Below are 24265 nucleotides of genomic sequence, written 5' to 3'. Positions count from 1 at the left end.
CCTCATCCAACGCCTTTCATGAAACTCACACGCACATTCAGCACTTTACACACTATTCTACCATGGGAGGCAGTGCAGCCAAGATCAGGGCTTCACACTGTAAGGGCTATTTGACCATGGGAGGCAGTGCAGCCAAGATCAGGGCTTCACACTGTAAAGGCTATTTGACCATGGGAGGCAGTGCAGCCAAGATCAGGGCTTCACACTGTCAGGGCTATTTGACCATGGGAGGCAGTGCAGCCAAGATCAGGGCTTCACACTGTAAGGGCTATTCGACCATGGGAGGCAGCGCTGCCAAGATCAGGGTTCACACTGTACTCAGAGCCCGTCCTTTCTCTTGCAGGGCAAGCTGGCCCATAACAGGAGGCAGCAGCAATGGACCGGGGGAGGCCGGCCTCACCTTCAAGACCTCAGCAATCTGGAGCAGCGAGTCGAGCGGATTATGGCAGGCCGGATGATTGGCCCCGTCGCCACTGGAGATGCCGACCCCGTTCTAGACAGCAATGGTAAGGTCATCACCTTTTTGACCTCTCTCCTTCCACTTGTGCCTCACACCAGCATCCTTTGCCACTATCGAACCAATACAGTGCATTGCAGCACTCATGCCTCCCTCACTGCCACCCTGTCCTCACGCTAAAGCAACTCTTGTACCTCCCTGCTTTCAGATGCTGATTCGCCAGGTGAGGAGGCGGGCCCTCAAGCTGCCACTGTGAGTGATTCTGAAGGCGAGGAGGAAGAGGAAACCGGACCAGCAGTGCCACCCTCAGCCGAGACAGCCCATGGCCATAATGGGGATACGTCTTCCCTGGAGGGGAGCAGGGGGGAAGGGTCTGAGGAGGGTGAAGCTCCGGGGCCCAGCGGGCTGCAGCAACGCAGGGGGGGTAGGGAAGCTCGGCAGCCTTCTCCCCGGAGGGAGAGTCTGGCCTCCAGTCCTGCTACAGTGAGCGCAGAAGAGGTGCGGCTCCTCGCTGAAATGGGCGCCCAGGCGGAGCAGAGGCACACTGAGCTCATGGCTGCAGTGGCAAGGATGCCAGATTCCATTGAGTCACTGGCAAGGAGTGTCCAGGACTTCGGTGCAGCACAGGCAAGGATTCTGCAGGACTTCGGTGCAGCACTGGCAAGGATTGTCCAGGACGTCGGCGCACCACAGGCAAGGAGTCTGCAGGACTTCGGTGCAGCATTGGCAAGGAATCTGCAGGACTTCGGTGCAGCACAGGCAGCTTCCACGCAAGTGCTTAGTGGTGCCATGCAGTCAGTGGCTGGTCTGATGCAGACGCAGATTGAGGCCACATGAGCACTGACTGCTGCCACCCTCACTGGATCGGGCAGGATTCGCCGGAGCCCTCGCCGCGCCGCAGCAGGCCAGCAGTCTGTGCTTCAGCAGATTGCTCCGCATGCAGCAGTGCTGCCCCGTGGGAGTGCCAGTGTGTCGTCCGACCAGGGAGTGGGTGTCCTCTGTCAGGATGGCAGCATTCCTGCTGCCAACACTGTCACTTCTCCACTGCAGCTGCCACCACCTGTAGGACAGACTGCTGCCGCCCATGCAGCGTTGGTCCAGGCCGTACCTCAAGGGCATCTGCCGACTCAGTTTCTGACAGTCAGCAGCCTTCCCCCAGCCTTGCTGCAGCCACTGGGGTCCCATTGTGGAGGAGCTGCAGGGTGGGAAGGGGCCAATCTCGCAAGCAAAGCAGATCACCTCGAAGGGCAAAAAGTAGGAGGTGTGGCAAAATGCTGTTAATTTTTTTACTGTAGGCCAAGGATCGTGGTCATTTTTTGTTTACTCTTTTGTTCTTTGTCTCCAGGTTGTGAGAGCCAGTTATGTGTCTGACTGCTTTTTTGGGGGTTTCTCTGTATTGCTTTGTCATGCGGGAAGGGCACACAGTTTGTTAAATAAAGACGTGTAGGAACGGAGGTTCCGAGCTGAATAAAGTATTCGACTCGATGAATCAAATCAACAGGTTTTAATGAACAACGAAGTTAGCAGGGAAACTACAGGAGAAACGGTATACAGGTCTATACAGCTTACTGGGCACTCAACGACTACTGGAAGATTCTGGAAGCTGACGTCATGACGTCATCACGTTCTTCGCGCCACTGGTGGTCACGTGAGCAGCGTCATGACGTCATCACGTGGAGTGCAGGGAAACACCATACAGTACAGTTAACAGGCAGTTTAAAGGTGCAGTCCGCGGTTGCACTATACTGTAGTTAAAGGGATTATTACTAATTGTTCTGAGACCCTTGGTGGCTCTGCCACAGGCGCCCCCCCAGAATCCACTTTAACAGACATTGTCAACCGAGTAGGAGGCTTAATGATCCTGGCCGAACGGCGGCGAAACTCAGGCAGCGGGAACGGGGCGTTATTCGAAGAACCAGTGCCGGGTTGCAACAGAAGCGGCGTCTTGGGCGAGGCAGAAACGGTGGTCAGAGGTGCAGGCACGTCGGAGGTCGAATCGGGCTGTTCGGCGGTGGGTTGATGCACAGCTGGTCTGGTGGCTAACGGCGGTCGGCCACGGCAAGGCGGTTGGGCAGCCACGACAGGCTCAGTCCGATCCAGGTGGGCTGGTTTGAGCCGGTCGACCGAAACAGCATCAGACTTTCCACCGACTTCGACTGTGAAGAACTTTTCCCCTGATGAGATGACACGAAAAGGTCCGGTATACGGCGGCTTGAGTGGGTCTCTGTGACCGTCTTGCCGAATAAAGACATAGTCCGAACTCATGAGCTCCGTCGGAACATGAGGCCTCTGCAGGTCATGCTGCGAGGTTGGGATGGGCCGGAAATTCCTAGCCGCCTCCTGAGGCAGTAGGAGCTGTTGAGTTGCAGACCATGGTTCGGTGTGTGGCGGGAGGAAGTCACCTGGCACTCTGAGTGTCTGGCCATAAACCAGCTCAGCCGATGAAGACTGAAGATCCTCCTTTGGTGCTGTCCGGAGGCCTAGCATCACCCATGGGAGCCTATCCACCCAGTTGGGTCCTCGCAGGCTGGCACGGAGGGACGCTTTGAGGGACCGATGAAACCTTTCGCACAGGCCATTCGCCTGCGGATGGTACGCGGTGGTACGGTGCAGCTTGGTACCCAGGCCTTGTGCCACTGCGTTCCACAGCTCTGGGGTGAATTGCGGACCGCGGTCCGAGGAGATGTCCGATGGCACCCCGAAACGAGCTACCCACGACGAAAGAAATGCCCTGGCTACGTCTGCTGTGGTGGTGGCGGCCAATGGAATCGCCTCTGGCCACCTGGTGGTCCGGTCTACGACTGTCAGGAGGTGTGTGAATCCACGTGACCCGGGAAGGGGGCCTACTAAATCCACGTGAACGTGGTCGAAATGGCGCTCAGGCACCGGGAAGTTTGCCAGCGGGGCCTTGACGTGACGGTGAGCTTTGGACTTTTGGCAATCGACGCAATTGTTTGTCCAGTCCCGGACGTCCAGATGCATGCCTTTCCAAATGAATTTGCGGGACATTAGCCGTTGAGAAGCCCGCATCCCCGGGTGAGATAACCCGTGGATTGCCTGGAATACCTTCTTGCGCCATTCGACCGGCACGATGGGCCGGGGCACTCCCATGGATGTGTCGCACAGGAGCATGGTTCCTGCCTCTTGAAACGGCACGTCTGCAACCTGCCAACTGGAAGGCGTGGTCCTAAACGCTTGTACCTCTGGGTCTGCCAGTTGATCCCCTGCCAGTCCGACGAAATCGATGCCCAGGTGGACTACCTGGACTGGGACTCGGGAAAGGCAATCTGCCACGAGATTATCCTTGCCCGACACGTGCCGCAAATCCGTCGTGAATTCGGATATAAACGTGAGGTGGCGCTGCTGCCGAGCTGACCAAGGCTCCGCCGCTTTGGCCATGGCGAAGGTGAGTGGCTTGTGGTCCACGAAGGCAGTGAACGGGCGGCCTTCTAGGAGGAAACGGAAATGCCTGATGGCCAAAAACAGGGCTAGCAGCTCTCTGTCAAAAGTGCTATACTTTCGCTCGTTCTTGTGCAGTTGGCGGCTGAAAAAGGCTAATGGCTGCCAACCCCCGTCGACCCATTGCTCTTGAACTGCTCCGATGGCGTAGTCGGAGGCATCTGTAGTGAGGGCAACAGTCGCGCCCGGGAGTGGGTGTGCCAGCATAGTTGCGTCTGCCAACGCCGCCTTGGTATCGCGAAACGCCTAGTCCATTTGCAGTGTCCAAGTGAGAACATCCTTGCCCGACTTTCCCTTTAGTGCTTCGTACAGCGGTTGCATCAACCGGGCCGCTCTGGGGACGAAACGATGATAAAAATTTACCATCCCCAAGAACTCCTGCAGGGGTTTGACCGTGCGAGGCTGCGGGAATGTGGTAACTGCCTCTACCTTGGTGGCAAGTGGGACGGCGCCTTCTGGGGTAATCCTGTGTCCCAGGAAATCAATGCAGGATACTCCGAATGTGCATTTGGCCGGATTGACAATAAGGCTGTGTTGGCTGAGTCGGGTGAAAAGTGTACGTAAATGGGCCATGTGGGCTGTCGAATCCTTACTGGCTATTAGGGTGTCGTCCAAATAGACAAAAATGAAGGGAAGGTCCCGTAATACAGAGTCCATCAAACGCTGGAATGCTTGAGCAGCATTTTTCAGACCGAATGGCATGTGGAGGAACTCAAAAAGGCCGAACGGGGTGATGACTGCCGTTTTGGGGACGTCTGGAGGGTGCACCGGAACTTGGTGATACCCACGAACGAGATCCACTTTAGAAAATATAGCGTTTCCAGCCAGATGAGCCGAAAAATCTTGGATGTGGGGAATAGGGTACCTGTCCGGTGTCGTGGCGTCGTTTAAGTGTCTGTAATCCCCGCAAGGTCGCCATCCGCCGCCTGGTTTGGGTACTATATGCAGTGGGGAGGACCAAGGGCTGTCCGAACGCCGGATGATCCCGAGGCGCTCCATGGTCTGGAACTCAGCCTTTGCGGCTGCCAGCTTGCCGGCTTCTAATCGCCGCGCCCGAGCGTAAACTGGTGCTCCGGTCGTGGAGATATGGTGCTCCACCCCATGCCGTGTGCTTGTAGCCGAAAAAGTGGGCCTGGTGAGCTCCGGGAATTCGCCGAGCAGGCGCGTAAAGCCGCCTTGCGACGGAACCGCGCAGGCCACCGACCAGGACACGGCGGTGCTGCGGTGGCAGGGCACTGCGTGGAAAGTGGACGCATTAATGAGTCGGCAGTGTTGGACGTCGACCAGCAGACCGCTGGCGCAGAAAAAATCGGCCCCCAGGATGGCCTGTGAGACCTTGGCTGTAATAAAGTCGCAGACAAAAGGTTGACTGGCGAAGGTTAAGTTTACCGTCCGTTTCCCGAATGTGGTGTATGTAACCTGTTCCACCTTAAGAGAACTTAAGCCTGTTCCACCTTAAGAGATGTACTACTTTCTCTGGCTGCTGTATACGTAATACCGGTGGTGACCACCGGTATATAAGTACTGTGTAGTGATATTGTATTTAGTATAGTCCTGACCTCCAACTAGTAAAGACCTGTTGAAACTTTATTCTTGTAGTCTGTGTCAGTAATTAATCTTAATACAACTGGAACACACAGATTTAACACCGAATGTACACATGGCCGCGCCATTTACTGCCACGCGGGAAGGCCCTTGGCTGCCGGATAGTAGGTCCAGCTTTGAAGCTGGGAGGATGCTGCACTGTCAGCCAGTGTCGCACAGGAACTGGCGGCCCGTAACGGAATCCGTAACATAAATGAGTTTGCCCGCTGAGCTCGCCGCCATAGCTAACTTGCTGTGCTTTTTAGACCTTGTCATCCGTCCGGGAGGACGCGGGCTTGTTGGAGTGTTTTTTTTTTTTTTTTCTTGAGGGAAACTGCAAGGAGGCCGACAGCATCGAGCTTTGGCGCCAAAACGGGCGTGGTACGTGCACCATCCTGCTGGGGGCGGGCTGGTTTTCTCTCGCGTGGGGGAAAAGCGCCTCGCAGCTGCACAACATTGCTGAGTAACAGTAAATATCTTGTCCGCCTCTGCAGTGAGTTCAGCACCGTCTGTGATGGCTGTGTTGGCCAATGCCGCCTGAACCGGTTCGGGTAGCTGGCAGAGGAAAAGCTCACGGAATAAAAAGCATTGGGGTTCCGCACCCAACAGCGTGAGCATTTGACTCATCAGCTCTGACGGTTTTGAGTCCCCGAGGCCGGGCATGGAAATAAGCTTGCGTGCCCGCTCCGACTTATTAAGATCAAATACCTGTAGCAAACGGGCTTTAAGTGCTTCGTACTTGCCCTCCTCCGGTGGGCTTCCAAGGGTGCTGATGATCCGCGAGGCCGTGGCACTGTCGAGAGCGGCAACCACGTAATAATAACGGGTCGCATCCGCTGTGACCTCCCGGAGAGCGAACTGTGCTTCTGCCTGGAAAAACCATGCTGCAGGCTGCTGTTCCCAGAACTGCGGCAGTTTAAGGGCGACGGCGTTCGTGTTCATCCTCGACGAAAGTTGTCCGGCGAGATCGGGGTCACCAATGTAGGAACGGAGGTTCCTAGCTGAATAAAGTATTCGACTCGATGAATCAAATCAACAGGTTTTAATGAACAACGAAGTTAGCAGGGAAACTACAGGAGAAACGGTATACAGGTCTATACAGCTTGCTGGGCACTCGACGACTACTGGAAGATTCTGGAAGCTGACGTCATGACGCCATCACGTTCTTCGCGCCACTGGTGGTCACGTGAGCGGCGTCATGACGTCATCACGTGGAGTGCAGGGAAACACCATACAGTACAGTTAACAGGCAGTTTAAAGGTGCAGCCCGCGGTTGCACTATACTGTAGTTAAAGGGATTATTACTAATTGTTCTGAGACCCTTGGTGGCTCTGCCACAGACGTGTCTTTATTCAGATTGTGCATGTTTGCTCTTTGAACTATTTGTTGCCTTGACCGGCTCAGGGGTTGCAGAACGGTTCCATTCATGTTCTTTCAATGGCACAAGCCATTCCCTCAGAGGGGGCCTAGAACCGACTTGCAATAAGCTGCTGACGAACGGCCCTTGCACTTTGTGCCTCCCTGCCGTCTTGGTGCTCCTCCTCCTCCTCCTCCTCCTCCTCTGCTGGTGCTCCAATGTCTGGTGGCAGTGGCTAAGTCCTGAGGATTGCCAGGTTATGCAGCATGCAGCACACTACAACGAAATGGGAGACTCACTCAGGTGAGTACTGAAGGGCTCCCCCGGAATGGTCCAGACAGCGGAACCATTGCTTTAGCATGCCGATTGTGTGCTCAATGATGTTCCTGGTCGCTTGATGGCTGTCATTGTATCGTTCTTCAGCAGGGGTGCTGGGCGCACGGAGCGGGGTCATCAGCTAGGTGCACAGAGGATAGCCCTTGTCCCCAAGAAGCCAGCCTCCTGAGTGAGCCGGGGCTTCGAAAAGGTCTGCCACAGAAGTCTGGCGCAGGATGAAGGTGTCGTGGCTACTGCCTGGAAAGTGGGCATTGACAGCGAGTATCAGCTGTCTGTGGTCACACACCAACTGGACGTTCAACGAATGGAACCCCTTCCAGTTGCGGTAATCCTCGGCATTTTCTTGCAGCGCCCGCAAAGCCACATGCATGCAGTCAATGGCACCCTGGACCATGGGGAAGCCCGCTATTCTTGCAAATCCCATTGCGCGCTCTTGCTGCTTGTCCAGGGTCATGGGGAAGGAAATGTAATTACGTCTCCTTTTAAAGAGGGCATTCGTGACTTAGCGGATGCAGCAATGCACCACGAACTGGGAGGCATTGGCAATGTCCCCAGTAGCGGATTGGAAGGAGCGGTGGCATAGAAGTTGAGAGCCACTGTCACCTTCACTGCCACCGACAGAGGCATCCTGCTCCTCAGTTGAGGCTGCAGATCTGGCTGAAGCAGGTGGCAGAGCTCAGTGACCACCTCCCTGCTGAATCGAAGCCTCCACAAACACTGCTCCTCAGACATGTTGAGGTAGGAGAACTGTTGTCAGAATACCCTGGGAGGGTAAGGTCTCCTGTGCCAACGCCTGTTGGCCCTCCTCCGTCTGGCCATGATTGGCACTCTCTCTCGGCGTCTCTGAGCCCTCTCAATGCAATGGAGAAACCCAACGTTTCCACCCATTGCAGCCCCCATAGTATGTGGCCACTCAAGGTTATGCCAGTGAAAAATCAAACCAACTACAAAGTTCTGGGCTGAAGCCAGAAGTACCTGTGCGAGCACTGACTCAGTGCAGAAAGCTCTCTCCCTTTGTCTCTCTGCAAATCTCTCTCTCTCTCTCAGAAGGAGTGGTCCAAAAATGGCTACCACAAAGAAGCCAAGAAGAGCCCCCTTTAAATAGCGCCCCCCCAGCCCCACAGCGACTGGGAACCGTTCCAGTCAACCAGTCGCTGGGAGTGCCAGGCGGAAAAGAGGGGGGTAGCCACTGAAGTTCCGGTTCGGGGCGCCCCAAGGGCGTTGCACCATGAAATGACGTCAGGATCTGCGCGCACAGCTAAGCGGGCGTTGCGGTTTTGCGCCGCCGCTAAATGTTCGCGAGAGGCGCAAGTCCCGCCGCGCCCGGGCGCTAGCCGCATCGCGCCCCACGCCCTCTTAAGCCGCTAACGGGTGGCGCTAACAACTGAATTTCTCCCCCAATCTGTTTTAGTGATGTTGATTGAGGGATAAATGTTGGCCAGGACACTGGGGATAACTCCCCTGCTCTTCTTCGAAATAGTGCCATGGGATCTTTTACGTCCACCTGGGAGGGCAGACAGGGCCTCAGATTTAATGTCTCATCTGAAAGACAGCACCTCTGACAGTGCAGCACTCCCTCAGTACTGCACTGGAGTGTCAGCCTGGGGGACAGTGCTTCTGACAGTGCAGTGCTCCCTCAGTACTGAACTGGGAGTGTCAGCCTGGGGGACAGCAATTCTGACAGTGCAGTGCTCCCTCAGTACTGAACTGGGAGTGTCAGCCTGGGGGACAGCAATTCTGACAGTGCAGCGCTCCCTCAGTATTGCACTGGATTGTCAGCCTGGGGGACAGCACTTCTGACAGTGCAGCACTCCCTCAGTACTGCACTGGGAGTGTCAGCCTGGGGGACAGCACTTCTGACAGTGCAGCGCTCCCTCAGTACTGCACTGGAGTGTCAGCCTGGGGGACAGCACTTCTGACAGTGCAGCGCTCCCTCAGTACTGCACTGGGAGTGTCAGCCTGGGGGACAGCACTTCTGACAGTGCAGCACTCCCTCAGTACTGCACTGGAGTGTCAGCCTGGGGGACAGCATTTCTGACAGTGCAGCGCTCCCTCAGTACTGCACTGGAGTGTCAGCCTGGGGGACAGCACTTCTGACAGTGCAGCGCTCCCTCAGTACTGCAATGGAGTGTCAGCCTGGGGGACAGCACCTCTGACAGTGTAGCGCTCCCTCAGTACTGCACTGGAGTGTCAGCCTAGGGGACAGCACTTCTGACAGTGCAGCGCTCCCTCAGTACTGCACTGGAGTGTCAGCCTGGGGGACAGCACCTCCGACAGTGCAGCACTCCCTCAGTACTGCACTGGAGTATCAGCCTGGGGGACAGCATTTCTGACAGTGCAGCACTCCCTCAGTACTGCACTGGAGTGTCAGCCTGGGGGACAGCAATACTGACAGTGCAGCGCTCCCTGAGTACTGCACTGGATTGTCAGCCTGGGGGACAACACTTCTGACAGTGCAGCACTCACTCAGTACTGCACTGGGAGTGTCAGCCTGGGGGACAGCACTTCTGACAGTGCAGCGCTCCCTCAGTACTGCACTGGGAGTGTCAGCCTGGGGGACAGCACTTCTGACAGTGCTGCACTCCCTCAGTACTGCACTGGGAGTGTCAGCCTGGGGGACAGCACTTCTGACAGTGCAGCGCTCCCTCAGTTCTGCACTGGAGTGTCAGCCTGGGGGACAGCACTTCTGACAGTGCAGCGCTCCCTCAGTACTGCACTGGCGTGTCAGCCTGGGGGACAGCACTTCTGACAGTGCAGCGCTCCCTCAGTACTGCACTGGAGTGTCAGCCTGGGGGACAGCACTTCTGACAGTGCAGCGCTCCCTCAGTACTGCACTGGGAGTGCCAGCCTGGGGGACAGCACTTCTGACAGTGCAGCGCTCCCTCAGTACTGCACTGGGAGTGTCAGCCTGGGGGACAGCACTTCTGAAAGTGCAGCACTCCCTCAGTACTGCACTGGAGTGTCAGCCTGGGGGAGAGCACTTCTGACAGTGCAGCGCTCCCTCAGTACTGCACTGGAGTGTCAGCCTCGGGGACAGCACTTCTGACAGTGCAGCGCTCCCTCAGTACTGCACTGGAGTGTCAGCCTGGGGGACAGCACCTCCGACAGTGCAGCGCTCCCTCAGTACTGCACTGGAGTGTCAGCCTGCGGGACAGCACTTCTGACAGTGCAGCGCTCCCTCAATACTGCACTGGGAGTATCAGCCTGGGGGACAGCACTTCTGACAGTGCAGCGCTCCCTGAGTACTGCACTGGATTGTCAGCCTGGGGGACAGCACTTCTGACAGTGCAGCGCTCACTCAGTACTGCACTGGAGTGTCAGCCTGGGGGACAGCACTTCTGACAGTGCAGCGCTCCCTCAGTACTGCACTGGAGTGTCAGCCTGGGGGACAGCACTTCTGACAGTGCAGCGCTCCCTCAGTACTGCAATGCACTGTCAGCCTGGGGGACAGCACTTCTGACAGTGCAGCACTCCCTCAGTACTGCACTGGAGTGTCAGCATGGGGGACAGCACTTCTGACAGTGCAGCGCTCCCTCAGTACTGCACTGGAGTGTCAGCCTGGGGGACAGCACTTCTGACAGTTCAGCGCTCCCTCAGTACTGCACTGGAGTGTCAGCCTGGGGGACAGCACCTCCGACAGTGCAGCACTCCCTCAGTACTGCACTGGAGTATCAGTCTGGGGGACAGCATTTCTGACAGTGCAGCACTCCCTCAGTAGTGGACTGGAGTGTCAGCCTGGGGGACAGCAATACTGACAGTGCAGCGCTCCCTGAGTACTGCACTGGATTGTCAGCCTGGGGGACAGCACTTCTGACAGTGCAGCGCTCCCTCAGTACTGCACTGGAGTGTCAGCCTGGGGGACAGCACCTCCGACAGTGCAGCACTCACTCAGTACTGCACTGGGAGTGTCAGCCTGGGGGACAGCACTTCTGACAGTGCAGCATTCCCTCAGTACTGCACTGGAGTGTCAGCCTGGGGGACAGCACTTCTGACAGTGCAGCGCTGCCTCAGTACTGCAATGCACTGTCAGCCTGGGGGACAGCACTTCTGACAGTGCAGCACTCCCTCAGTACTGCACTGGAGTGTCAGCATGGGGGACAGCACTTCTGACAGTGCAGCGCTCCCTCAGTACGGCACTGGAGTGTCAGCCTGGGGGACTGCACTTCTGACAGTGCAGCGCTCCCTCAATACTGCACTGGAAGTATCAGCCTGGGGGACAGCACTTCTGACTGTGCAGCGCTCCCTCAGTACTGCTGTGGGAGTGTCAGCCTGGGGGACAGCACTTCTGACAATGCAGCACTCCCTCAGTACTGCACTGGAGTGTCAGCCTGGGGGACAGCAATTCTGACAGTGCAGCGCTCACTGAGTGCTGCACTGGATTGTCAGCCTGGGGGACAGCACTTCTGACAGTGCAGCGCTCCCTCAGTACTGCAATGGGAGTGTCAGCCTGTGGGACAGCACCTCTGACAGTGCAGCACTCACTCAGTACTGCACTGGAGTGTCAGCCTGGGGGACAGCACTTCTGACAGTGCAGCGCTCCCTCAGTACTGCACTGGGAGTGTCAGCCTGGGGGACAGCACTTCTGACAGTGCAGCGCTCCCTCAGTACTTCACTGGGAGTGTCAGCCTGGGGGACAGCACTTCTGACGGTGCTGCACTCCCTCAGTACTGCACTGGAGTGTCAGCCTGGGGAACAGCACTTCTGACAGTGCAGCACTCCCTCAGTACTGCACTGGAGTGTCAGCCTGGGGGACAGCACTTCTAACAGTGCAGCGCTCCCTCAGTACTGCACAGGACTGTCAGCCTGGAGGACAGCACCTCCGACAGTGCAGCGCTCCCTCAGTACTGCACTGGAGTGTCAGCCTGGGGGACAGCACTTCTGACTGTGCAGCGCTCCCTCAGTACTGCACTGGAGTTTCAGCCTGGGGGACAGCACTTCTGACAGTGCAGTGCTCCCTCAGTACTGAACTGGGAGTGTCAGCCTGGGGGACAGCAATTCTGACAGTGCAGCGCTCCCTCAGTACTGCACTGGATTGTCAGCCTGGGGGACAGCACTTCTGACAGTGCAGCACTCCCTCAGTACTGCACTGGGAGTGTCAGCCTGGGGGACAGCACTTCTGACAGTGCAGCGCTCCCTCAGCACTGCACTGGAGTGTCAGCCTGGGGGACAGCACTTCTGACAGTGCAGCGCTCCCTCAGTACTGCACTGGGAGTGTCAGCCTGGGGGACAGCACTTCTGACAGTGCAGCACTCCCTCAGTACTGCACTGGAGTGTCAGCCTGGGGGACAGCATTTCTGACAGTGCAGCGCTCCCTCAGTACTGCACTGGAGTGTCAGCCTGGGGGACAGCACTTCTGACAGTGCAGCGCTCCCTCAGTACTGCAATGGAGAGTCAGCCTGGGGGACAGCACTTCTGACAGTGTAGCGCTCCCTCAGTACTGCACTGGAGTGTCAGCCTAGGGGACAGCACTTCTGACAGTGCAGCGCTCCCTCAGTACTGCACTGGAGTGTCAGCCTGGGGGACAGCACCTCCGACAGTGCAGCACTCCCTCAGTACTGCACTGGAGTATCAGCCTGGGGGACAGCATTTCTGACAGTGCAGCACTCCCTCAGTACTGCACTGGAGTATCAGCCTGGGGGACAGCATTTCTGACAGTGCAGCACTCCCTCAGTACTGCACTGGAGTGTCAGCCTGGGGGACAGCAATACTGACAGTGCAGCGCTCCCTGAGTACTGCACTGGATTGTCAGCCTGGGGGACAACACTTCTGACAGTGCAGCACTCACTCAGTACTGCACTGGGAGTGTCAGCCTGGGGGACAGCACTTCTGACAGTGCAGCGCTCCCTCAGTACTGCACTGGGAGTGTCAGCCTGGGGGACAGCACTTCTGACAGTGCTGCACTCCCTCAGTACTGCACTGGGAGTGTCAGCCTGGGGGACAGCACTTCTGACAGTGCAGCGCTCCCTCAGTTCTGCACTGGACTGTCAGTCTGGGGGACAGCACTTCTGACAGTGCAGCGCTCCCTCAGTACTGCACTGGCGTGTCAGCCTGGGGGACAGCACTTCTGACAGTGCAGCGCTCCCTCAGTACTGCACTGGGAGTGTCAGCCTGGGGGACAGCACTTCTGACAGTGCAGCGCTCCCTCAGTTCTGCACTGGAGTGTCAGTCTGGGGGACAGCACTTCTGACAGTGCAGCGCTCCCTCAGTACTGCACTGGGAGTGTCAGCCTGGGGGACAGCACTTCTGACAGTGCAGCGCTCCCTCAGTACTGCACTGGGAGTGTCAGCCTGGGGGACAGCACTTCTGACAGTGCAGCGCTCCCTCAGTACTGCACTGGAGTGTCAGCCTGGGGGACAGCACTTCTGACAGTGCAGCGCTCCCTCAGTACTGCACTGGAGTGTCAGCCTGGGGGACAGCACTTCTGACAGTGCAGCGCTCCCTCAGTACTGCACTGGGAGTGTCAGCCTGGGGGACAGCACTTCTGAAAGTGCAGCACTCCCTCAGTACTGCACTGGAGTGTCAGCCTGGGGGAGAGCACTTCTGACAGTGCAGCGCTCCCTCAGTACTGCACTGGAGTGTCAGCCTCGGGGACAGCACTTCTGACAGTGCAGCGCTCCCTCAGTACTGCACTGGAGTGTCAGCCTGGGGGACAGCACCTCCGACAGTGCAGCGCTCCCTCAGTACTGCACTGGAGTGTCAGCCTGCGGGACAGCACTTCTGACAGTGCAGCGCTCCCTCAATACTGCACTGGGAGTATCAGCCTGGGGGACAGCACTTCTGACAGTGCAGCGCTCCCTGAGTACTGCACTGGATTGTCAGCCTGGGGGACAGCACTTCTGACAGTGCAGCGCTCACTCAGTACTGCACTGGAGTGTCAGCCTAGGGGACAGCACTTCTGACAGTGCTGCACTCCCTCAGTACTGCACTGGGAGTGTCAGCCTGGGGGACAGCACTTCTGACAGTGCAGCACTCCCTCAGTACTGCACTGGAGTGTCAGCCTGGGGTACAGCACTTCTGACAGTGCAGCGCTCCCTCAGTACTGCACTGGAGTGTCAGCCTGGGGGACAGCACTTCTGACAGTGCAGCGCTCCCTCAGTACTGCAATTCACTGTCAGCCTGGGGGACAGCACTTCTGACAGTGCAGCACTCCCTCAGTACTGCACTGGAGTGTCAGCATGGGGGACAGCACTTCTGACAGTGCAGCGCTCCCTCAGTACTGCACTGGAGTGTCAGCCTGGGGGACAGCACTTCTGACAGTTCAGCGCTCCCTCAGTACTGCACTGGAGTGTCAGCCTGGGGGACAGCACCTCCGACAGTGCAGCACTCCCTCAGTACTGCACTGGAGTATCAGTCTGGGGGACAGCATTTCTGACAGTGCAGCACTCCCTCAGTAGTGGACTGGAGTGTCAGCCTGGGGGACAGCAATACTGACAGTGCAGCGCTCCCTGAGTACTGCACTGGATTGTCAGCCTGGGGGACAGCACTTCTGACAGTGCAGCACTCACTCAGTACTGCACTGGGAGTGTCAGCCTGGGGGACAGCACTTCTGACAGTGCAGCGCTCCCTCAGTTCTGCACTGGAGTGTCAGCCTGGGGGACAGCACTTCTGACAGTGCAGCGCTCACTCAGTACTGCACTGGGAGTGTCAGCCTGGGGGACAGCACTTCTGACAGTGCAGCATTCCCTCAGTACTGCACTGGAGTGTCAGCCTGGGGGACAGCACTTCTGACAGTGCAGCGCTGCCTCAGTACTGCTATGCACTGTCAGCCTGGGGGACAGCACTTCTGACAGTGCAGCACTCCCTCAGTACTGCACTGGAGTGTCAGCATGGGGGACAGCACTTCTGACAGTGCAGCGCTCCCTCAGTACGGCACTGGAGTGTCAGCCTGGGGGACTGCACTTCTGACAGTGCAGCGCTCCCTCAATACTGCACTGGAAGTATCAGCCTGGGGGACAGCACTTCTGACTGTGCAGCGCTCCCTCAGTACTGCTGTGGGAGTGTCAGCCTGGGGGACAGCACTTCTGACAATGCAGCACTCCCTCAGTACTGCACTGGAGTGTCAGCCTGGGGGACAGCAATTCTGACAGTGCAGCGCTCACTGAGTGCTGCACTGGATTGTCAGCCTGGGGGACAGCACTTCTGACAGTGCAGCGCTCCCTCAGTACTGCAATGGGAGTGTCAGCCTGTGGGACAGCACCTCTGACAGTGCAGCACTCACTCAGTACTGCACTGGAGTGTCAGCCTGGGGGACAGCACTTCTGACAGTGCAGCGCTCCGTCAGTACTGCACTGGGAGTGTCAGCCTGGGGGACAGCACTTCTGACAGTGCAGCACTCCCTCAGTACTTCACTGGGAGTGTCAGCCTGGGGGACAGCACTTCTGATGGTGCTGCACTCCCTCAGTACTGCACTGGAGTGTCAGCCTGGGGAACAGCACTTCTGACAGTGCAGCACTCCCTCAGTACTGCACTGGAGTGTCAGCCTGGGGGACAGCACTTCTAACAGTGCAGCGCTCCCTCAGTACTGCACAGGACTGTCAGCCTGGAGGACAGCACCTCCGACAGTGCAGCGCTCCCTCAGTACTGCACTGGAGTGTCAGCCTGGGGGACAGGACTTCTGACAGTGCAGCACTCCCTCAGTACTGCACTGGGAGTGTCAGCCTGGGGGACAGCAATTCTGACAGTGCAGCGCTCCCTCAGTACTGCACTGGATTGTCAGCCTCGGGGACAGCACTTCTGACAGTGCAGCACTCCCTCAGTACTGCACTGGGAGGATCAACCTGGGGGACAGCACTTCTGACAGTGCAGCGCTCCCTGAGTACTGCACTGGGAGTGTCAGCCTGGGGGACAGCACTTCTGACGGTGCTGCACTCCCTCAGTACTGCACTGGGAGTGTCAGGCTGGGGGACAGCACTTCTGACAGTGCAGCGCTCCCTCAGTACTGCACTGGAGTGTCAGCCTGGGGGACAGCACTTCTGACAGTGCAGCGCTCCCTCAGTACTGCACTGGAGTGTCAGCCTGGGGGACAGCACTTCTGACAGTGCAGCCCTCCCTCAGTACTGCACAGGACTGTCAGCCTGGAGGACAGCACCTCCGACAGTGCAGCACTCCCTCAGTACTGCACTGGAGTGTCAACCTGGGGGACAGCACTTATGACAGTGCAGCGCTCCCTGAGTACTGCACTGGAATGTCAGCCTGGGGGACAGCACTTCTGACAGTGCAGCAATCCCTCAGTACTGCACTGGGAGTGTCAGCCTGGGGGACAGCACTTCTGACAGTGCAGCACTCCCTCAGTACTGCACAGGACTGTCAGCCTGGAGGACAGCACCTCCGACAGTGCAGCGCTCCCTCAGTACTGCACTGGAGTGTCAGCCTGGGGGACAGCACTTCTGACAGTGCAGCACTCCCTCAGTACTGCACTGGGAGTGTCAGCCTGGGGGACAGCAATTCTGACAGTGCAGCGCTCCCTCAGTACTGCACTGGATTGTCAGCCTGGAGGACAGCACTTCTGACAGTGCAGCACTCCCTCAGTACTGCACTGGGAGTGTCAGCCTGGGGGACAGCACTTCTGACAGTGCAGCGCTCCCTCAGTACTGTACTGGGAGTGTCAGCCTGGGGGACAGCACTTCTGACAGTGCAGCGCTCCCTCAGTACTGCACTGGAATGTCAGCCTGGGAGACAGCACTTCTGACAGTGCAGCGCTCCCTCAGTACTGCACCGGAGTGTCAGCCTGGGGGACAGCACTTCTGACAGTGCAGCGCTCCCTCAGTACTGCACTGGAATGTCAGCCTGCGGGACAGCACTTCTGACAGTGCAGCGCTCCCTGAGTACTGCACTGGATTGTCAGCCTGGGGGACAGCACTTCTGACAGTGCAGCACTCCCTCAGTACTGCACTGGATTGTCAGCCTGGGAGACAGCACTTCTGACAGTGCAGCGCTCCCTCAGTACTGCACCGGAGTGTCAGCCTGGGGGACAGCACTTCTGACAGTGCAGCGCTCCCTCAGTACTGCACTGGAATGTCAGCCTGGGGGACAGCACTTCTGGCAGTGCAGCGCTCCCTGAGTACTGCACTGGATTGTCAGCCTGGGAGACAGCACTTCTGACAGTGCAGCGCTCCCTCAGTACTGTACTGGGAGTGTCAGCCTGGGAGACAGCACTTCTGACAGTGCAGCGCTCCCTCAGTACTGCACTGGATTGTCAGCCTGGGAGACAGCACTTCTGACAGTGCAGCGCTCCCTCAGTACTGTACTGGGAGTGTCAGCCTGGGGGACAGCACTTCTGACAGTGCAGCACTCCCTCAGTACTGCACTGGAATGTCAGCCTGGGAGACAGCACTTCTGACAGTGCAGCGCTCCCTCAGTACTGCACCGGAGTGTCAGCCTGGGGGACAGCACTTCTGACAGTGCAGCGCTCCCTCAGTACTGCACTGGAATGTCAGCCTGCGGGACAGCACTTCTGACAGTGCAGCGCTCCCTGAGTACTGCACTGGATTGTCAGCCTGGGGGACAGCACTTCTGACAGTGCAGCACTCCCTCAGTACTGCACTGGATTGTCAGCCTGGGAGACAGCACTTCTGACAGTGCAGCGCTCCCTCAGTACTGCACCGGAGTGTCAGCCTGGGGGACAGCACTTCTGACAGTGCAGCGCTCCCTCAGTACTGCACTGGAATGTCAGCCTGGGGGACAGCACTTCTGACAGTGCAGCGCTCCCTGAGTACTGCACTGGATTGTCAGCCTGGGAGACAGCACTTCTGACAGTGCAGCGCTCCCTCAGTACTGTACTGGGAGTGTCAGCCTGGGAGACAGCACTTCTGACAGTGCAGCGCTCCCTCAGTACTGCACTGGATTGTCAGCCTGGGAGACAGCACTTCTGACAGTGCAGCGCTCCCTCAGTACTGTACTGGGAGTGTCAGCCTGGGGGACAGCACTTCTGACAGTGCAGCGCTCCCTCAGTACTGCACTGGAATGTCAGCCTGGGGGACAGCACTTCTGACAGTGCAGCGCTCCCTCAGTACTGTACTGGGAGTGTCAGCCTGGGGGACAGCACATCTGACATTGCAGCGCTCCCTCAGTACTGCACTGGAATGTCAGCCTGGGAGACTTGAACGCAGGACCTTATGACTCAAAGACAAGAAGTGCTACCCACTGAGCCACAGTTGGAATCAAGCTGATCTGTCAAGGCTGGATAACCAGTCTTGTCTCTTCCCCATTTCCTGCTTTACTCCTTTCTCTCGATTCTTGCAGCATTAGACCCTCTTACACTTTCAGTGAGTCATTTTAACCTAACTCTCTGGGCAGGAATCCCACGGGAACGAGCGGTTCTACACCCCGTCCGATATTACTCTCCGCTGACTTGAATGGGGAGTAAAATCCGAACGGAGGTGTAAAACCAGCGTTGCACCCGATCCCGACAGTGTCCCAACGGGCGGGTTGGGTTTAAAATGCTGCCCTCAATATTTGACTTGCCAACCCTTCGGATCCTTTTCTGCTGTGCTCACTGACCTGCTTACTTTGCACATTTTCAATGTCGGTAGTTTGCTATGAGACTACAAATTGTTTAGTGTGAAAGTAACAAATTCAGGACCCTCAGATCTAATGCAGCAGCTTTCTCAAGTCCAGTGTAGTCTGAAGCAAAATCTGACTACGCTGTGATATGTGTAACTAGAAACGACTTCGCCTTTTTAAACAAAGCTATTTTTACACCCTTCTCACATTCAAAACAACTGACGGTGTTATTTTTTAAAATATTACTGGATACTTGTGACACTGACAGAATAAAATGTACTTTTCTAAGTATATAGTGACCTGGAGGGACAGTAAGCATCACTCAATGCAGCCTTGTCATTTTGTGCTTATCTCAGCTAAACTTCGAGCTGTACTTCTCTATGGGGTTTGACCGCTGTTCATCGTGAAGGCACATCCGCAACAACCTGCAGGCTTTTAGGATTTGTGTTGTTGGGGAATGGATGTTCTTGCTGATAAATTTATGAGTAATTCCTTAAAATAATCTGGTTCAAAGGCTTTCAAAGAAATTAAGCATACAATGATAACTAGTATTACTAACAATTACACATATACTTAAGGTCACACTTTTTTTTTAATTCATTCACAGGATGTGGGCGTCGCTGGCAAGACCAACATTTATTGCCCATCCCTAATTACCCCTGAGAAGGTGAGCCGCCTTCTTGAACCGCTGCAGTCCGTGTGGTGAAGGTACTCCCACAGTGCTGTTAGGGAGGGAGTTCCAGGATTTTGACCCGGCGACGATGAAGGAACGGCGATATATTTACAAGTCAGGATGGTGTGTGACTTGGAGCGGATCTTGGAGGTGGTGGTGTTCCCATGCGCCTGCTGCCCTTGCCCTTCGGTGTCTTTGGCTTTGACACTATATAATTTTTGCTTGTGGTACATCGATAAAGTGTCCTAGTCACTGCCATCATCATCCTCAGATTGAAACCTGCTAACAAAAGTATGGGCAAATCAGAAGCATGGCTGCCAGCAGAAGATAGATGCAAGGACCCAGGTCCTCCGCCATTGCAGGAATGAGGAGTATCTTCAATGTGGCGGGACTTTGACCCCTCCAAAAACAAGAAACTTGACCTCAGCCTTGGGGTCATTTAGATATTTTTGGTGGGTTCCCCAACCTCCACCAAAGAGACCGTCAGTAGTGGGTCAGGGTTAGGGTTATGGTCAGGGTTAGGGTTATGGTTAGGATTAGGGTTATGGTTAGGTTTGGGGGAGCGGACAGAAGGGTGGTAGTTCCCTCTTATGTTTATTAGGGTTAGGGTTAGGTTAAGGTCAATATTAGCATTAGGGTTTCGGTTAGGTTAGGATTAAGGTTAGGGTTCGGGATACGGTTTGGTTCAGGGTCAGGGTTACGGTTAGGTTGGGATTAGGGTTGGGGGTTAGGGTCAGGTTAGGATTAGGGTTAGGGTTGTGGTTACAGTTAGGGTGGAGATTTGCTACAACAGGCCTCAAAGTCTGTAGATCCAAAGTGACTTAGTTGAGAAAGGCACTATATAAATGCAAATTCTTTCTTTCTCTGAATGCTATTTGGTAATACAGGTAGACTATCCTTTATCCACACTTCCGAAAACCGAAAACCTAAAAAAAACGAAAGTTTTTTCGTGGAGCGTAAGTCGTGCGCATGACATGACCCGAGTGGCGCCAAACATGACAGGAATGGTCCGGGAGCTCTGCCTTTCCCTGTGAGCAGGGCAGAGGGTCACAGAGTTCCCTCCTGGGTAGGAGATTGCAGGCCGAGCCGGGCAGTGTGAAGGAGGTAGCGGGAGAGTGAACCCAACAATACAGCGGCCCGTCCGATAGCTGCAGCGGCCCGTCTGATAGTCTTTTCTTCCCCCCCTGCCCGACCTGATTTGTGGGCCAGCTTAGTGTAGGAGTCAGCTGATATCCGGCTTTCCCACAACTGGTGGCGGCAGTCGAGCCCCAGACCCCCGCTAAGTCAAGGAATTCAGATACGGAGCAGGGGGAGCTGGAAACCTCGATCTAACGGCAGAAATCAGCAGCCGTTTTGTTAGGTTTTTTTTCTTCCCCTAGCATTTTTTTTCTTCCCCTAGCATTTTTTTAAACAGTCAGGCTGTCGAAAGAGTCTCTGTAGCTTAGCAACAGCTTCAGAGACGCTTCCAAGGCAGGGCCCGAGTGTTTACAAGCTGTTGCTAAACAACAGTGTTTGTTGTCAGATACGGAGATGAAAACCTTCTGAAATCCGAAAAATTCCGAAAACCGAAACACAGCTGGTCCCAAGGTTTTCGGATAAAGGATAGTCTACCTGTAATGCCGATTTATTTTTATTCAGAACTGCCAAGTGTTACATACAAACATAGAAGATAGGAGCAGGAGTAGGCCATTCGGCCCCTCGAGCCTGCTCCACCATTCAATGAGATCATGGCTGATCATCCAAATTCAGTACCCTGTCCCTGCTTTCTCCCCATATCCCTTGATCCCTTTAGACTTAAGAAATATATCTAACTCCTTCTTGAATATATTTAATAATTGGCCTCTACTGCCTTCTGTGGTAAAGAATTCCACAGGTTCACCACTCTCTGGGTGAAGAAATTCCTCCTCATTTCTGTCCTAAATGGCTTACCGCTTATCCTTAGACTGTGACCCCAGGTTCTGGACTCCCTGACCATCGGGAACATCCTGCATCTAGTCTGTCCAGTTCTGTCAGAATTTTATAAGTTTCAATGAGATCCCCTCTCATTCTTCTAAACTCCAGCGAGTATAAGCCCAATCGACCCAATCTCTCCTCATACATCATACCTGCCATCCCCGGTATCAGCCTGGTGAATCTTCGCTGAACTCCCTCCATGGCAAGAACATCCTTCCTCAGATAAGGCAACCAAAACTGCACACAATACTCAAGATGTGGTCCCACCAAGGCCCTGTACAACTGCAGCAAGACATCCTTGTTCCTGTACTCAAATCCTCTCGCTATGAAGGCCAACATACCATTTGTCTTCTTAACCGCCTGCTGCACCTGCATGCTTACCTTCAGCGACTGGTGCACAAGGGCACCCAGGTCTCATTGCACTTCCCCTTCTCCCAATCTATTGCCATTCAGATAATAATCTGCCTTCCTGTTTTTGACACCAAAGTGGATAACCTCGCATTTATCCACGTTATATTGCATCTGCCATGCTTCTGCCCAATCACCCGACTTGTCCAAATCATCCTGGAGTTTCTCGGCATCCTCCTCACTGCACACACACCCACCCAGCTTTGTGTCATCTGCAAACTTGGAGATATTACATCTAGTTCCCTCGTCTAGATCATTAATATATATTGTGAATAGCTGGGGTCCAAGGACCGATCCCTGCGGTACCCCACTAGTCACTGCCTGCCACTCAGAAAAAGAGCCGTTTATTCCAACTCTTTGCTTTCTATCTGCCAACCAGTTCTCTATCCAAGTCAATACCTTGCCCCCAATCCCATGTGCCTTAACTTTACACGCTAATCTCTTATGCGGGACCTTATCGAAAGCCTTCTGAAAGTCCAAATACACCACATCCACTGGTTCCCCCTTATCTATTTTACCAGTTACATCCTCAAAAAATTCCAGTAGATTAGTCAAGCATGATTTACCTTTTGTAAATCCATGTTGACTTTGTCCGATCCTGTCACTGTTTTCCAAGTGCTCTGCTATTACATCTTTTATAATGGACTCTAGCATTTTCCCCACTACCGATGTCAGGCTCACCGGTATGTAATTCCCCGTTTTCTCTCTACCACCTTTTTTGAATAGTGGACATTAGCTACCCTCCAATCCATGAGTACTGTTCCAGATTCCATCGAATGTTGGAAGATGATCAGCAATGCATCTACTATTTCTAGGGCCACTTCCTTAAGTACCCTAGGATGTAGATTATCAGGCCCTGGGGACTTATCGGCTTTCAATCCCGTCAATTTCCCTAACACCATTTCCCTACAAATACTGATTTCTTTCAGTTCCTCCCTTTCATCAGACCCTATGTTCCCCGACATCTCTGGGAGGTTATTTGTGTCCTCCTTTGTGAAGACAGAACCAAAATATGTATTTAATTGGTCTGCAATTTCTTTGTTCCCCATTATAAATTCCCCTGATTCTGACTGCAAGGGACCTACGCTTGACTTCACCAATCTTTTTCTCTTCACATATCTATAAAAGCTTTTACAGTCAGTTTTTATGTTCCTCGCAAGCTTACTCTCATACTCTATTTTCCCCATCTTAATTAATCCCTTTGTCCTCCTTTATTGAATCCTAAACTGTTCCCAATCCTCAGGTTTACTGCTTTTTCTGGCGAATTTATATGTCCTCTCCTTGGATCTTATGCTATCCCTAATTTCGCTTGTTAGCCACGGTTGAGTCACCTTTTTTGTTTTATTTTTATACCAAACTGGGATGAACAAATTCTGTAGTTCATCCATGCGGTCTTTGAATGATTGCCATTGCCTATATACCGTCAACCCTTTGAGTGACATTCCCCAATCAATCCTACCCAACTCGCGCCTCATACCATCGTAGTTTCCTTTATTTAAATTGAGGACCATAGTCTCTGAGTCAACTACTTCACTCTCCATCTTAATGAAGAATTCTATCATATTATGATCGCTCCGACCCAAGGGGCCTCGTACAACAAGATTGCTAATTAATCCTTTCTCATTACATAATACCCAGTCTAAGGTGGCCTGATCTCTAGTTGGTTCCTCGACATATTGGTCCAGGAAACCATCCTGTAAACACTCCAGGAATTCCTCCTCCACAGTATTGTTACTAATTTGGTTAGCCCAATCTATATGTAGATTGTGTTAATCCCCTCATTAACCAGCAATGCTACCCCACCTCCCTTTCCTTTTTGCCTATCTTTCCTGAATATTTAATACCCCTGGATGTTGAGTTCCCAGCCTTGGCCACCCTGGAGCATTGTTTCCGTAATCCCAATCAAATCATATTCATTTACCTCTATTTGCGCAGCTAATTCATCCACCTTATTACGAATGCTCCTTGCATTAAGACACAAAGCCTTCAGGCTTGTTTTTTTAACGCTCTTAGACCTATTAGAATTATTATTTACTGTGGCCATGTTTGATTTAAACCGTTGATTTCTCTGACTGCCTCTTTTGTTTTTCTTCCTCCTATCTTTTGCTTTTATCCTTGTTTCCCTTTCCCCTGTCCCCCTGCTCAGGTTCCCAACCCCCTGCCATTTTAGTTTAAACCCTCCCCCAGAGCACTAGCAAACACTCCCCCTAGGACATCAGTCCTGGCCCAGCCCAGGTACAAACCGTCGGGTTTGTACTGGTCCCACCTCCCCCAGATCCGGTTCCAATGTCCCAGGAATTTGGATCCCTCCCCCTTGCACCATTCCTCTAGCCACGTAGTCATCATTACAGACTATCAGTGAGGTTCACTCATCTGGTTTGAAAATGGGATAATAGCAGATTTAGCCTCAGAAAGGTGGGTGAGTTCGTTATATTTGTGAGTAAGTTATGCTTGTTCTTCAAGCTATGCTGTCAGTTCTCAATGAAACGCCACCAGGGAAGCCAATCATATGTCTTCTTTCCATTCTCCAGCAAGC

The sequence above is a fragment of the Somniosus microcephalus genome, chromosome 1 (genome assembly GCF_052327205.1).
Source record: "Somniosus microcephalus isolate GS21.2 chromosome 1, FLI_Smic_1.0, whole genome shotgun sequence".
NCBI classification, from domain to species: Eukaryota; Metazoa; Chordata; class Chondrichthyes; order Squaliformes; family Somniosidae; genus Somniosus; species Somniosus microcephalus.
The sequence above is the reverse complement of the archived record's forward strand: the minus strand, read 5'-3'. Positions refer to the sequence as shown.